Below are 17,045 nucleotides of genomic sequence, written 5' to 3' on the forward strand. Positions count from 1 at the left end.
CATGCCACTGCACTCCAGCCTGAACAAGGGAGTGAGCCTTCATCTCAAAAAAAAAAAAAAAAAAAAAAAAAAAAAGAAAAAAGAAAAGAAAAGAAAATCATGTCACAGAAGCAATGCTGCAGATGGAATTGATTTACCAATAAAAGTCTACAGTCTGCGTTTGTATTATATTGTTCATGATGATTTTGCCTAGATACAGTCAGTTCCTTCGATTAAAGATAGAAAGTATCAGTTGAAAATATTTTTAAAAATAATTCAAGCCGGGCATGGTGGTTCACGCCTGTAATCCCAGCACTTTGGGAGGCCCAGGAGGGCAGATCGCTTGAGGCCAGGAGTTTGAGACCAGCTCGGCCAACATGGTGAAATCTCATCTCAACTGAAACATACAAAAATTAGCCAGGCATAGTGGCGCACACCTGTAGTACCAGCTACTCGGGAGGCTGAGGCACGAGAGTTGGTTGAACCCATGAGGTAGAGGTTGCAGTGAGCCGAGATTGCTCTACTCACTGCACTCCAGCCTGGGCGACACAGTGAGACTGTGTTTAAAAAAAAAAAAAATATATATATATATATATATATATATATATATATATATTCAAAATTCATAAAACCAAGTAAGCGTAAAAGAAACTCAAACTTTCAAGGGTTGTTTTTTTGAAAGCTTCTACCACTTGCACTTCTTAGGATATGAGACTTTTGGGACACCCTATATTTATTGTAAAAAGGGTTACTGAATCTGGTATCGGGGAGAATCACTCACTGACACTTTACGTCCACCTGGAAAGAGCCACCAACTGAAAATGTCCAGTCATGAATATGGGACGGGACACTGTGGAGGCCAGTGGCTGGAAGCCAGCTTGCCCCTGCCTGCGCGTTTTGAGGGAAGGGCTCCAGCGCACACCAAAGCTGAACCTCGGTCACCTTCCCTGTGAAATGAGCGCGGGAATACCTGTGTTTCTGGGCAGCTGTGGGAACCTGGTGAGAAGCCCAGGGCACATAGGAGGACCCAGTGGGAACAGCCAGGGCCTCTCCGCACAGCGCCCCGCCTGCGCTTTTGCCTGCCCTGATTACAAAACGCTGTTGGCACCTAGGGGGCGGAAGCGTCAGGTGGCCTCGGTGTCCTCCGCCTGTGCGCCCGAGCCTGCAGGGCCGCCCTTCAGGGCGCGCAAGGGGCGAGTCTGCCCAGCCAGCAGCGCCCCAGGCCGGATGGACGCTTGTTCCTGGTTCTGTGCCTGGTGAGCGCTCAAAGCCCTTGTGTGTGCACTGACCATGGTGCCTGGGCTGCCGCCCCGGGCGGGGCACGGCAGGACCTTTCGGGACCTTTCCTGGGGGGAGCCTCGCTTTCCCCGCCTCCAGCCTCCGCCTGGAGGGCGGGCGAGCGGGCGGGGCCCCAGTACAGGCCTTGAGACCCAGAAGGGAGCGGCGATTTTTGCTGCACCAAGCAGTGACCGAAGGCTCCGCTCACGCCAGGGTAAGAGGCATCCGTGGCCGATCTCTGGCCCTGGGCCAGCGGAGGGAGACTGGGCAGGGACAGCGCCCACCACTGAGGCTGTTTGTTGGCTTAACTCGATTTCCGCAGCTGGGACTCAGCAGACCCGGTGCGCCGCGCCCCAAACTTTGCTTCCTCAACTCCGGACACCCGCAGCTCTTGCTGCCCTTGTCTGGAACCCGGGTCTTGGGACTCGCTTCCTTCTCGGAGTGGAGTGTCAGAGCCTCAGGGCCGCGGAGAGCCCAAGCCGAGAGGGGTTCTTAAAAACCGAAGTGTCCGTGGTCTTGGTGTGTGGACGTTTCTGGCGCCTTCCACCTGTTGATTGTCACTCGGCACCGTCCCTGAGCGGGAGTGGGTGCTCGGCGTCCGGGGACCAGAGACTGACACAGTCATCCACCGACACTGCGCGTGGGACAGAGGGGCGCTCGAGGGGTCGGGTGCAGCTGAAACCTGAAGGGGAGAGGATTTAGGGCACCTGCTGAACAGGAATTGGTGGAAAGGGAGAAAGGGTCTTCTGGTGGAATCTGGGCTCATTTCCTTTCCTCTTCATCTGTCTCTTTTATTTATCATAATTCTAACCTGACTTTTTGCTCTAAGACACTGTGCAGAGCCCCTGGCTTTGCCTGGGCTGCCCATTGGTATAATGCAGGGCTCTGGTCCATTTTTGTGCTGTGTACCCCTTTGGCATTTCTGGGAAGGTTAAAGACTCTCAGAATAATACTTTTATTTTTGAGACAGAGTCTTGCGCTGTCGCCCAGGCTGGAGTGCAGTGGCACGATCTCGGCTCACTGCAACCTCCATCTCCCTGGTTCAAGAGATTCTCCTGCCTCAGCCTCCCGAGTAGCTGGGACTACAGGCGCAGGCCAGCAAACCTGGCTAATTTTGATATTTTTAGTAGAGGCGGGTTTCACCATGTTGTCCAGCTGGTCTCGAACTCCTGGTCTCAAGTGATCCGCACACTTTGGCCTCCCAAAGTGCTGGGATTACACGAGTGAGCCACTGCCCCAGACCAGAATAATGCTTTTTTAAAGATATAAAACAAAAGGAGGAGTATTATAAAGGAAACCAATTGCAAAACACTTGTCAAAACGTTAAAGGATGCGGCCGGGCGCGGTGGCTCAAGCCTGTAATCCCAGCACTTTGGGAGGCCGAGACGGGCGGATCACGAGGTCAGGAGATCGAGACCATCCTGGCTAACACGGTGAAACCCCGTCTATACTAAAAAATGCAAAAAACTAGCCAGGCGAGGTGGCGGGCGCCTGTAGTCCCAGCTACTCGGGAGGCTGAGGCAGGAGAATGGCGTGAGCCCGGGAAGCGGAGCTTGCAGTGAGCTGAGATCCGGCCACTGCACTCCAGCCCGGGCGACAGAGCGAGACTCCGTATCAAAACAAACAAACAAACAAACAAAAAAAGTTAAAGGAATTTATGCTATAGTAATATATATGTCTTTAAAAAACGAATGCATTATTTAATAGCAAGGTTATTAAATAACAAGATCTAGCAGTGGATTAAATAGTTACCATAATTTTGAAGTAGTAAAGAACATAAACAACATTTCAAGATATAGGTAACACTTGTAATATAAGAAAATATCTTATTTATTTATTTATTTATTTATTTATTTATTTATTTATTTGAGACGGAGTCTTGCTCTGTAACCAGGCTGGAGTGCAGTGGCGCAGTCTTGGCCCCCCACAACCTCCGCCTCCCGGGTTCAAGCGATTCTGCTGCCTCAGCCTCCCGAATAGATGGGACTACAGGCGCGTGCCACCACGCCCAGCTAATTTTTGTATTTTTAGTAGAGACGGGGTTTCACCATATTGGCCAGGATGGTCTCTCAATCTCTTGATCTCGTGATATGCCTGCCTTGGCCTCCCAAAGTGCTGGGATTACTGGCATGAGCCACTGTGCCTGGCCAATATCTGTGATTTCTACTGGTGACAAAGTCTTAGTACTGCCAATACTGCTGTAGTTTGTTGGCTACATACATAATTGAAGTAAATGTTAAATTTCAGTTAGATACTAGAGAAATAAAGGATGTACATATTAAATATCAGTAAAAATAAAGATGTAAAAAAATTTCCCATCTACGTTCTTGGGTCCAGGTTAAGATCCTCTGATAGTAGAAAGGGCTCTGACCAGATGACTTGGCTTCCGGGCTTGACACTTCCATTGATATTTGCAAGGTCCATTGTAACGTTTGCTTTTTTTTTTTTTTTTTTGAGAGATAGTTTTGCTCTGACGCCTAAGCTGGAGTGCAGTGAGGCAATCTCCTCTCACTGCAGCCTCCTCGCGGGTTCCAGTGATTCGCCTGCCTCAGTATCCCTAGTAGCTGGGATTACACTAGCTACCCACCACCACACCTGGCTAATTTTTGTATTTTTTGGTAGAGACAGGGTTTCACCATGTTGGGGAGGCTGGTCTTGAATTGCTGACCTCAAGCGATCTGCCCTTCACTGCTTCCCAAAGCAACCACCACGCCCAGCCTAACCTTGGCTTTTGAATTTCTTTGAGCTTCGGCTTCTTCACTGTACCGTGGAGATACTAACACCTTCCCAAGAATTTAAGGCACCCAGCACTGCACTTGGTATAGAGGGCTGAAGTAGGTACCATTTATCAGAACTTATCTGTATTCCTTCCCAAGCTTATGGCCTTATATCCCCAAGCCTGGGGAGGTACTCAATATTTATTGAATGAATAGTTGGGTTGGAAAAGGTTGCTTGTGACTAAGTCCAAAAAACCAAATTCATTAAGGAGCTAGCTCGTGGTTTGGGAAATGACTTTGTTTAAATTTGGGCCTTTTTTTTTTTTTTTTTTTCTGGCTGGACAAATACATAAACACATCTGGAACGGGGGTGCTTGAAATGTCAGTCAGGGCCCAGGGTCTGTGTGTGCGTGTCTGCGTGGCTGGTGTTCTGCCAGTGAAAATGAAATCGAATGTTGAAACGAAACTGGATTCCTTTGCAGAACCGTTTCTGCCCCATGTTGCCTGTGTCTAGCTTTGTTAATCCGATGTGTTGTAACACAGGAAATGTCTTATAAAGAATGGAGACAGATCCATGACAAGGCATTTCTGGGCATAGATGTACTTTTTTCTTCTCCTTTCACCTTTCCTTGCTCCACTATCTACTATATAACTCCTCTTTGACTCTGAAGACTTGGTAAATAGGAGCAGTTTGGGTAGTTTATGAAAAGCTGCCCAGACCTGGCTTGAAGCCAACCAGTTGCTTCTTTGTTTTTTTTTTTTTTTTGAGATGGAGTTTCACTCTGTCACCCAGGCTGGAGTGCAGTGGCATGAGCTCAGCTCACTACAACCTCCACCTCCTGGGTTCAAGTGATTCCCCTACCTCAGCCTCCTGAGTAGCTGGGACCACCACGCTTGGCTAATTTTTGTATTTTTAGTAGAGACGGGGTTTCACCATGTTGGCCAGGCTGGTCTCGAACTCCTGACCTCGTGATGCACCCACCTCAGCCTCCCAAAGTGCTGGGATTACAGGCGTGAGCCACTGCGCCGGGCAACCAGTAGCTTCTTCTTTTTTTTTTTTTTTTTTTTTTAGACGGAGTCTCGCTCTGTCGCCCAGGCTGGAGTGCAGTGGCCGGATCTTTTTTTTTTTTTTTTTTAGACGGAGTCTCGCTCTGTCGCCCAGGCTGGAGTGCAGTGGCCGGATCTCAGCTCACTGCAAGCTCCGCCTCCCGGGTTCACGCCATTCTCCTGCCTCAGCCTCCGGAGTAGCTGGGACTACAGGCGCCCGCCACCTCGCCCGGCTAGTTTTTTTGTATTTTTTAGTAGAGATGGGGTTTCACCATGTTAGCCAGGATGGTCTTGATCTCCTGACCTCGTGATCCGCCCGTCTCAGCCTCCCAAAGTGCTGGGATTACAGGCTTGAGCCACCGCGCCCGGCAACCAGTAGCTTCTTAATCCCAACCTTAAAAATCTTTGTAATCCCCAGATGTGGATGGTAATAATAATAAAGAAAAGTAGATCTAGCCAATCATCCCTGTGATTTACATTGAGAAAGTGCTAAATTGGGACAGGAGGTAAAGAACTTTGTGGAAAAAACAAAGAGCCACAAAAAAACCCCTGGAAATTTAGAACACACTGGGACTATCTATGTCTATAACTTTGGGAAGGGCAAATACTGGTGTTATGGACTCACCAAATTCATATATTGAAACCCTAACCCCCAGTATCGTAGAATGTGACTATATTAGGAGATAGTGCCTTAGTCAGAAGTGGTGGTGAGCACCTGTAGCCCCAGCTACTTGGGAGGCTAAGGTGGGAGAACTGCTTGAGCTCAGAAGTTTGAGGCTAGCCTGGGCAACATAGCAAGACCTTGTCTCAATAAAAGAATAATTAGCCAGGCATGGTGGCTCATGTCTGTAATCCCAGCACTTTGGGAGGCCGAGGTGAGCAGATCACTTGAGGCTGGGAGTTTGAGGCCAGCCTAGTCAACATAGGGGAACCCTGCCTCTACTAAAAATTCAAAAATTTAGCTGGTGAGGGGGTAGTGTGCATCTGTAATTCCAACTACTCAGGCGGTTGAGGCATGAGAATCGCTTGAACCCGAGAGGAGGAGGTTGCATTGAGCCAAGATCATCACACCACTGCATTCTAGCCTGGGCAACAGAGCAAGACTCTGTCTCAAAAAAAAAAAAAAAAAAATTAAAGAATAATTAAATTTAGATCATTAGAGTGGGGTCCTAATTAAATATGAATAGTATCCTTATAAGAAGAAGACTCGTCAGGAGCACATGTGCATAGAGAAAAGGCCACGCAAAGGCACAGTGAGAAGGTGGCCCTCTGCAGACCAGGGAGAGAGGTCCCAGGAGAAACCAGTCTCATCAGCACCGAGGTCTCGGACTTTCAATCTCCAGAACTTTGAGAAAATAAATTTCTGTTCTAGACTTCATCTAGTCTATAGTGTTTTGTAATGGCAGCCCTAGCAAATTAATACAACTGGTTCTACCAAATGGACAATTGGTTTAAAAAAATGGCTACAACTAGGCACATCTCTTAAGTCATGATCCCGACATGTCCATCACTTGCTCTTAGGGTCCCTTACCCCACCTACACAGAAGAGTCTCCCATGTACTTTCCTTCTACAGACACCCTGTGTGGCCCCTAGGCTCTGCCTGAGGTTGTTAAAGTCATATTCACCTTCATGATTTTGATTGTTAGGAAAAGAGAAACTTGGCCTCTTCAGTAAGTGACGCAGGTTAGCTGTTGTGCCATGTACATAGTAAGTACTTTATAAATGCATGGTGGGTGATGGATGATGATGTTGATGATCATCCTTGAATACCATGGGGTGACTCCCTTCTGATCATAATGAATCTCCATGTTTTGGCTCTAGCCCAGTCCTCAGGGAATTTTCATTCTGCCTAGTGGGGAACCAGCAGCTCTGACCCTAGCTAAGCGAATGGAGAGAAAATGGCTTGTCTTTATTCTGGGACCAATTTCTGACTTCTGGGAGGGAGGGCTGCTTCTGGAAGTGGGGATTGTGGTGATTTCACTCTATGATAACTTTTTTATATCTTTGGCTATTTGTTCTAAGGTAGCCCATGATGTCTTTATGGGAAAATGATGTGTTTTAACAACCACCGTGTTTAGAGTATAGATTGTGAGAGCTCTTCAAGACAGTGCTGGTCTAGTAAATGTGGTTTCGTGTTTCTGTGAGCACATAAATGATGCTTGAGATGGATGAGGGGCATCTGAGTTTGGAGGAAAGTCATGAGCCTTTCAAGGTCTAGGTGATAAAATCCAAGCTTGTTTTGAATCATCAAATAAGAAAGGTCTTTAATGGCAACTAGACACCTCCACTTATTTTATACTCAGGGAAATGGACTCAAAATGGCTAAATGACTATCTCATGGTCTCCCAATCTTCATTTCCTCACTTATAAAATGGGAATGGTAATTCCCAGCTCTCTGGTTTTTGTGAGTGATTATGATAAGTGCATAGCACAATACCTGTCACATATCAAGACTTCCACAAATGATTTGGGGTCTTGGGGGGAGAGATTGGGAGGAATGGTTTCCCTTCTAATTATGTTCCAGGCCTGCTTATTAAGGCCTTGTTATTCTTTGCCACAAAAATTCACATCTCGGGTCAATCTAAGGAGTTATTAGAACAAAGTGTCCCCATTTGAAAGCCTGCTTGTGAACTTCTATTTTCCTTTTTTCATTTAGAGGATAGCAAATTTTTAGAGGATAGCAAAGTTTGATGCCACCCAGCCTGCTCCTTTATTCCACTGATGAAGAAAACATGGTCCAAAATGGGTCAGGGTGAGCTGTACCTAGCACTCCCTGGGCTGTGGTCCTGGGTCTTTTGAGTTTTGATATACCCTCAGACAAAGCTTCACCGGGAATGGGTCAGTGTCATCTAGCTGGACACAGGAGACACGTGAGCTGTCTACACCTCATTCTATCCCAACTATTAAAGGATTGAGTTTAGAGTCTCTCCAACTGTGTTCAAATAGCAGATGTATACCTTGTAATTAAAGAGTGTTTTCTCATTATGGTAAGACCTCACACACTGGGTTCCAAGGAATGATATGCCTGAATGAAATGGCCAGTCCGGTTTACAGTGAACTTTTTGCATGTCAGATTCTGAGTGGAAATCCCAATGCTCCTGAGGCTGATGAATAATTTAAATGTGGTCATTTAACAAACTCAGGAAAACAAGTTGATCCCTGTTGTATGACTGGGAGTACATTGATTCCACATCAGACTTCTTTTTCCAGTGAGTCGTGTCCTACAGTCTGCAGATGGGCACTCACAGGCATATACAGACTAGGAAAGGAAACCTGAAAATTACCTGACCAGAGGCCAACTATGAGTGGTGGGGTTGAAGGGGAGCTAAGTTGTGCTTATTTATGTACTAGAACGTGAGAAGTCAGGCTCCCACTGGCTACAGCAAGCAGAAAAACAAGGTGTTCTTTTTTTTTTCTATATAATTCAGTCAAAACTCTTAACTTTCAGTTGAAATAATCCAATTGACTGACACATGTTTTCTTTCCTGGAATCTGAATGTAAGCATTTTGCTTGTGTAAATATAATTCTTGTTTTCTGCTTAGCAATTGTATTGGTTTGGCGAAATTGTCAGTTCTCTTGTTACAATGCATTCTCTGATTGTAAAATAAGCACAGGCCAGGGAAATTTGTAGGACATTTCTCAGGAGCAAAGGGAGCCACTGTTTCATTGTAAAGTCCTCATTAGCAACTCTTAATCAGTAACTCTGTAAAGAAAATTCCTACAGTTTTGCCCCTGAAGAGTGAGGGAACTAAAGAACCCCAGCGCGGCTCCAGTTCTTGAATCATCGGAGTGCTATATAGAGTGTTCCTGTTTCCCTGATGACTCAGTCCTGGCCCACTACTGGTGTACTTGCTTCACAGCTTAATATTTAAACAAATGTTTGGATTTATAACAGCTCCAGAGGGAGAGTTTCAACAAGGCCCTGCAGGGCTAAGTGAAGATTGCTCCATTTTCTTTATTTGTTAACAATATACTAATACAATTCCTGAACACACAGGCAAGAATAGCACTGCCATTACTCAGGAGGAGGTGTGCCAAGAGGAAGAGCACAGCTGCTATCCTTTCTCGGAACAGCACTCATTCAGTTTTCAAGGGGTGTGCTTTTCTTCTCTCTCACAGTGCCTTGGAACTTTACTCCACTTTGAGTAATTCTAGTATGGCTACTTACATCCTGTCTTCATTATATTCACCTGAACAAGTGGATATACTGTCATAGTTCACATTCTTCCTTCTTCTTTATCCCCTATAGCTGATTGTCGCAAAAATGTCAGTGTGTGTCTCACATTCACACCCTTCATCTCTGTTCCCATTGCCCAGACTCCGCCCTCACTGGTGCCTGAATTTCTGAAACAGCCACTTAATGGATCTTCATATTCCTGGTCTTTCCTGTTATAACAGACAGACTCTTCTTACCCATCATTGACTCTGCAGTGCCTAGCACAATGCCTGGCATCTAGTAAACACTCAAAAATGCTGAACTCAACTGAATTGCTCCAATTCATCCTCTCAACTTCTCCTGGGGACTCTTTCTAAGTCTTTCTAAACCCAGCTTTATTAAGACCTTCCAAGGGCTCTCACTGCCATTAGTGGTAACCACAGGCTGAAATGCACACCAGGGCTGAGCAGGTAACAAATGAACAACATAGGCTGAGTGGGGCTGGAGTGAACTGAAACCTTGTGCAGGGTGGAGAAGACCAATGACTGCTCAGCTCCAGCCAAGAGTTTCCATGTGAGAATGTGGGCTTAGTGTTAGAGGCCAAGAATCTGGAATATTTTTGGCGACATCTCCGAATTTTTTAATGTTGATGCTGAATTCAAAATTCAAGAAAAGCACTGTGAGCCAAGCAAAACACGGCTCCGGCCTGCACTTGGCTTGCAGGTTGCTGCTTTGTGACCCCCTAGATCAAATTGCCATTGTCTGGGATTAAGCTCTCAGACCTAAACTTTAGTAACACATGCCTATCCAATTTTCTTTCTCCCTCTTCCCAGTGCGCTAGACTGCCCTCCTTTACATCCACAGTTAGGAGATTCTCATTGCAAGTGATTCTACTTTCAAAATCTTGAACCCAACTGTCCAAAAGTAGCCCAAACAGGTCCCTGCTCTAACTTCCCTTTTTCTGCTCATATAATTCCTTTTTCTTCAGCTGCCTAGATGTCAATTTTGGCTTTTTTTTTTTTCTTCCAGAAACCTTTCCCACATCTCCTGAAATTTTTCTCTCTTCTCAGCCTCTATCTTATCTGAATCTTTATTTGCATTTCTAATGCTCTTACCTGGACCACTCCAATAGTCTCCTAACTGTTTGTGAAAATCAGCCCGTGTCAAACTGGTTTTGTTTCTCCTCCAACAGCAGGGTTAATTTGTTCCAACACCGGAAGTTTCTCCTACTCAAAGCCGTTCCTTTGTGCGATCACTTTCCAGAACTTTGTTTTCCCATGTAAAGCCTCAAAGCTCTAGCTAAAAGAGTGGGAGGGGGCCAGGCCTGGAGAAATTGCTGTCTCTCAGCATGCATCCTTATATATAGTAGGCACTCAGTGAATACTTGTGGAAACATTCTTTTTTTTTTTTTTTTTTTTTTTTTTTTGAGACAGAGTCTCTCTCTGTCGCCCAGGCTGGAGTGCTGTGGTGGGATCTTGGCTCACTGCAACTTCTGCCTCCCAGGTTCAGGCAATTCTTCTGCCTCAGCCTCCCAAGTAGCTGGGACTACAAGTGCGTGCCACCACGCCCGGCTAATTTTTTGTATTTTGAGTAGAGACAGAGTTTCACCGTGTTAGCCAGGATGGTCTCAATCTCCTGACCTCATGATCCACTTGCCTCAGCCTCCCAAAGTGTTGGGATTACAGGCGTGAGCCACCGTACCCGGCCTAGAAACATTCTTAAATAGCAGCAGAATTGTGACCATGCAGATTTCATGTAAGTCTGTTTCGTAAAGATGTACTTACATATTTAGCATAGCTAAACGTAAGTAATTTAATCCTGTATCATTTGTGCAGGTAAAAATTCTCCTAAGAAAAATTTAGCTTAGATTATGTTTCCTGATTTTCACTTCTGCAAATTTAGCCACTGTGCGATTGAGACAAATTCAGTGTAGGTATAAACCTGAATTTGCACAGACTTATATGCTGCAGAAAACTTGTTTCTTACCTTCCTTTCTGAGCACTTCTGGTGGATGCCCTCCTTTATCAAGGTTAAATGGACAAAACAGATGTGATGATTTTTCTTGGTAGAGAAGGTATCTTAAGTTTCAATAGAATGGAGGATAGTATATGACAAAGGAGAGGAAGGCCACGTGCTGCTGCTTCTAGAGCGGTTACTGCATTAAAAACTCAAACTGTAACTATGTTATTTAGTTGCAAAAATTTAGCTCAATCACCCACATAATTGTAATATTCTTCGGTAATATGTAATTAAATTGCATTTTAGAGACGGCATCTTTTTTTTTTTTCCTTTTTAAGATGGAGTCTTGCTGTGTTGGCCAGGCTGGAGTGCAGTGGCGGGATCTTGGCTCACTGCAAGCTCTGCCTCCCGGGTTCAGGTGTGTCTCCTGACTCAGCCTCCTGAGTAGCTGGGGTTACAGGCACCCGCCATCTTGCCTGGCTAGTTTTTGTATTTTTTAGAGACAGGGTTTCACCATGTTGGCCAGGCTGGTCTTGAACTCCTGACCTCAAGTGATCGACCTGCCTTGGCCTCCCAAAGTGCTGGGATTAGGAGAATTTTTATTAGAATTTTTACCTGCATGAGCCCCTGTGCCTGGCTTAAATTGCATTTTAAATGCCACCTGACAGTTTAGTGGATATGTGAGGAGAAGGAGCTGAGCAAAAATTTGTTAAACATGTAAAAGCTTCTATCTGATTGAATAGTTAGCACATGCATTTTAATCTAGATGTATTATAATGTACCTGGGATTTGTTTTAATCAAGTATGGTGAGGCCAACAGATCAGGAGGTGACTGCTATGAAGGAAGAAGCTCTTACTCACAGTTCCCTAGAAACAGGAGGCATAACACCCCACATGGGGCCATAGGGGAAAGCACCTGCCGTAGGTCAGGGGGCAGAAAAAGTGAGGGGAAAGAACAGGCGAAAGACAGTATTGGGAGGCGGGGAAAGGGCTGACCAGGTTTGAGATTGGCTAGTTTGAATAATTTTAGAGTGCTCCAGGGTGCATCAGCTGCCTGTGGTCATATTTGTCTGATGCCTGGCCCTGGAATAATCAGGGCAGAGGAAAATTGCCTCCTGGAGTGTAAAAGCCAGATAGAGGAGCTGGTTCAGAATATGGCTCTGGATTGGTTGGTTTACATATCAAAGGTGTGGTCATAGGCAAGTCAGGCAAGTCTTTTACCATCTCTCAGAATGAGTTAGTTGTGGGAGGGGCAGTCTCTCTGGGATTAGCAAGGCCCCCAAATGTCAAACCATAAAAAAAACACAGACAATGAAAAACAGAATTAATACAGCAGGACTCAGAATATTTACAGCAAGGGGAAACAGTCAGTTGCCTTCCTGGTTTCATGGAGTATCTAATGCAGTGCCATTGATATGTGCTGTAAATATTACTGGACACATTACTTGCATGTATTTCAGATTAAGATGAGATCACGCTAAGAATCTCGTTTATGGGCTGTTTGGCATTTTCTTGGCGCCCGAAGTTGTGCTAATCAGGTGACAGTAACAATTTCCTTTTTGAGATATTTCCAGATTTAGACCTACCTTCTTAGAGTTTAAGTCAGAGGGTATGATGGTTAATTTTATGTTCCGGTTTGACTAGGCTATGGGGTACCGAGAAACTTGGTGAAACGGTGTTCTGGGTGTGCCTGTGAGGGTGTTTCTGGATGAGAGTAACATTTGAATGGGTAGATTGGGCAAAGCAGATTGTCTTCCCCAATGTGGGCTGGCCTTATGCAATGAGCTGAAAGCCTGAATAGAACAAAAAGGCTCACATTCCCATGAATGAGGGACAGTCAGCCCTCCCTGCCTGGGTATCTTGGAGCTGGGACATCGGATGTTCTCCTGCCTTGAGACTCAACTGAAACATGGCTTGTCCTGTGTCTTGAGCTGGTGTTGAGACTGAAACTGTACCATAGGCTCTCCCGGGTCTTCAGCTTGCTGACTACAGATCTGGGACTTAGCTTCCATAATCTTGTGAGTTTCCAGGAATGTCCTTCATGTAATAGGGAAATGATGATGTTTGCTTTGGTTGCCTCCCTTGTTCCTTTCACCTCCTCTAGTTAAATCTTGTTTTGACCCTTCATTGGCTGTGGGCGCAGGGAGTTTTCCCGTGTTCCAGGAGGTAGCCAGGTTGTAACTAACAAGCATTGCTATGCTTGTATTTCTGATAAATTTTCTAAAAGAGATCTCAGAACAAAGGGTCCTAACTCACCAAGGATCCAGGTATTTGTTGTGATTTACTTTCTTATTCAAAATACATATTAGATATTGTATCTAATTTTGTATTTGTAATTTTGGGTTATGAAACCCCAAATTTGAAGGCCCAAATTGTATAGGCTTCAATGCCCATAAAACCCAGATCTGCCCCTTCTTAGAAGCCTGTCCCTCTAGGAGACAGCATGTGGGGCCACCCAGGGATGCAGGACTCTTCTGTTCTGCCCCATTGCAGCAGAGGGGCCATCCCTGGAGTTGGAAGGTGCAGACTGGGAATTGCTCCCTCTCTGAATTGCTAGCTCCTGCTAATGCCTGCATTGCTGCTGCAAAGGATATTCAGAAAAAGTTCCTCATCAGAAAAAGAATTCATGCTAGCTCTGGCCCTGCTGCTGACGCAGTGTGTGAAACCCTTGAGTGACCTCGCCTCTTGGAACCTCAGTTTCCCCATTTGTAAAGTGATATCAATACTTCCAGTATGGGCTCCGGTTTGGGCCCTCTGAATTGTAAAGCTCTATGCACACGGGAGGATGTATGATTATAAGTTGTGTTGCTATTACTTGTGTTGCTAATATCTTGCTATTATTGAAATATGTCCAAACCTTAACATTTCAGTGACTAAAGAGCAAAATCAGTGTTCACTCTGACATACTGTTTTTTTGATTTTCCATTCATTCACTCATTTTAAGTTTTTATTGTGTAAACTTTCATCAAACATGTACAAAAATGACTGCCACAAGGAACTCCCCATATATATCCATCCACTGATTTCAAATTATTGCCAACTCATGGCCCATTTTGTTTCGTCGACACCCCTACCCACTTACACCTCCTAAAATATTTTCAAGCACATTCTGAGTCATTTCAGCTATAAGAATCTCAGTGTATATTTCTAAAAGATAAAGACTCTTAAAAAATTAAATCAGTACTATTATTGTACCTTGCCCTTCTCTGCCAAAAAACTTAATTTCCTTCTTTTCAGTTTATTTAGTAAGCTAAAATTTAATAACAGGGAGGCTGACGCAGATGAATCACCTGAGGCCAGGAGTTCGAACCAGCCTGGCCAACATGGTGAAACTCTGTCTCTATTAAAAATATAAAAATTAGCTGGGTGTTGTGGTGCGCGCCTGTAATCCCAGCTACTCAGGAGGCTGAGACAGGAGAATTGCTTCAATCTGGGAGGAGGAGGTTACAGTGAGCCGAGATCATGCCACTGCACTCCAGCCTGGGCAACAGAGTGAAACTCTGTTAGAAAAAAACAAAACAAAACATATATTCACTCTTATCTCCCACCTCACTCCATGGCATTCAACCAAGCTACTTTAACTTTTTTTTTTTGAGATAGAGTCTTGGTCTGTGGCCCAGGCTGGAGTGCAGTGAGGCAATCTCCACTCACTGCAACCTCCTCTTCCTGGATTCAAGTGATTCTCCTGCCTCAGCCTCCCTAGTAGCTAGGATTATAGAAGCACACCACCACGCCTGGCTAATTTTTGTATTTTTAGTAGAGATGGGGTTTCGCCCTGTTGCCCAGGCTGGTCTCAAACTCCTGAGCTCAAGCGATGCACCCGCCTCGGCCTCCCAAAGTGCTGGGATTATTTTATTTTCACTCAAATTTAAAGTAGCTTGGGCCAGGCCTGGTGGCTCAGGCCCGTCAATCGCAGCACTTTGGGAGGCCGAGGCGGGTGGATCTCTTGAGGCCAGGAGTTTGAGACTAGCCTGGCCAACATGGCGAAATCCTGTCTCTACTAAAAGTAGAAAAATTAGCTGGACTAAAAGTAGAAAAATTAGCTGGGCATGGTTGTGGGTGCCTGTAATCCCAGCTACTCCAGAGACTTGAGGCACCAGAATCGCTTAAGCCCAGGAGGTGGAGGCTGCAGTGAGTGGAGATCATGCTGCTGCACTCCAGCCTGGGCAACAGAGTGAGACTGTCTCAAAAACAAAATAAAATGATTTCAGCCAATAGGCATTTTTCCTGAATTATTAGTTTGAATTAAGTTCTGTTGCTTAGTCATGTGACCTTAGGCAAGTTCTCTATCTCTACTCAAACCCTCAATTTTATCATCTGTAAAATGGGAATTCTATTTATAAGGTTATGAGGAGTCTTTGAGACAGCACAAGTACAACTGGTAAACAAGAAATGTTAGTTATTATTTCGATGATAGTTTTTTTTTTTTGAGACGGAATCTTGCGCTGTTGCCAGACTGGAGTGCAGTGGTGCGATCTTGGCTCACTGCAACCTCCGCCTTCTGGATTCAAGCGATTCTCATGCTTCAGCTTTCCCAGTAGCTGGGATAACAGGCATGCGCCACCACATCCAGCTAATTTTCGTATTTTTAGGAGAGACAGGGTTTCACCATGTTGGCCAGGATGGTCTTGATCTCCTGACCTCATGGTCCGCCTGCCTTGGCCTCCCAAAGTACTGAGATTACAGGCATGAGCCACCACACCCGGCCAAAATAGGTTATTTTCCTACCAAATCCTGTCTTCTGGATGTGAAATAAGAAAATATTTGGTTAAGAGGTGTAAATAACTGATAATAGCATTAGGGCTGACTTAATTAATTAAATATGCCCAGAAAGCCCAGGTGGGAGGATTTAGTTAAGGAGGAGGAGGAGTTTTCCAGCAGTTCCTCCACCTGGGCACCAGGTGTAAGCCTGATCCGTGCTGTGTACACAGTGCTCGCTGGTGCCCTGAGACTGGAAGCTACAGATCCAGACCGACAGCTCACAGTAAGCTTGGCCCGGGTCTGGCGGGAGGAACAGGGTAGGCGACAAGAGCTGGAGCCTGTTTGTTGTCTGTTTTCCTCTTTGATTTTGGAAGTGTTCTGCAAAGCGATCTGTTAAAGGTTGACCCTGTGGTTATTGAAACCCAAAGCAGAGTGGGCCCAGCCTGGCCTAGGCTTGAGAGGAGACAATTGTAAGTCAGAGACCCACTGTGTCCTCAAAAGCAAAAATAGCTGAAGGGTTGATGACAATCCTTGGCTTGGTGGATCTTTCATTAAGAATGCTCTGAGTACTTCTTACTTAGCGAGCAGCTCTGTTTGAACTCTGCCAGGTGCCCTGGCTGCTCACAAACCATGTCATGTGACATAAGATTAGGAAACTTTTGACACAGGCAGTCTGTATTGCTTGTCCAGGAAGGGCTGTAGTGGAAAGGTATGAAGTCCCAAAGACTTGTCCAGACCAGGTGTGGAACCAGGAGCCAGTGATGGAAGTAGGGGATGCCCAGTCAGCTGTCTTATCTTTCAATCAACAGGGACTTTACTTTTCCAGTTAGACTGCGGTTGTATCAAAGCATTCATTCCGATTCTTTGAAGGAGGGATGCAATCAATTTAGAATTAATAGAGGAATATTAATCTAACTTAAAAGCAAAATACTATTTGATTATAAAATATATATTGCATGTGCCGTTTGGTACATGAAAGTTAAATTTACTTTATTTATTGATTTTTTTCTTTTTCTTTCTTTCTTTCTTTCTTTTTTTTTGAGACAGTCTCATTCTGTTGCCCAGGCTGGAGTGCAGTGGCATGATCTCGGCTCACTGGAACCCCTGCCTCCTGGGTTTAAGCAATTCTTGTGCCTCAGCCTCTCAAGCAGCTGCGATTACAAGTGTGCGCCACCACGCCTGGCTCATTTTTGTATTTTAAGTAGA

At 45.2% G+C, this 17,045-nt stretch overlaps 1 protein-coding gene across 1 annotated transcript in view; it reads left to right on the top strand.

Moving 5' to 3' along the window:
* The first annotated feature begins 1,099 nt into the window (after positions 1-1,099).
* The window catches only part of SQOR (sulfide quinone oxidoreductase), a 62,534-nt gene continuing 46,588 nt past the window's right edge, over positions 1,100-17,045 (top strand). The window contains exon 1 of the mRNA XM_010378242.2: positions 1,100-1,471. The gene's annotated coding sequence lies outside the window, so the exon portion shown is untranslated. The remainder of the gene's footprint in view (positions 1,472-17,045) is intronic.

Source organism: Rhinopithecus roxellana, chromosome 5 (genome assembly GCF_007565055.1).
Source record: "Rhinopithecus roxellana isolate Shanxi Qingling chromosome 5, ASM756505v1, whole genome shotgun sequence".
NCBI classification, from domain to species: Eukaryota; Metazoa; Chordata; class Mammalia; order Primates; family Cercopithecidae; genus Rhinopithecus; species Rhinopithecus roxellana.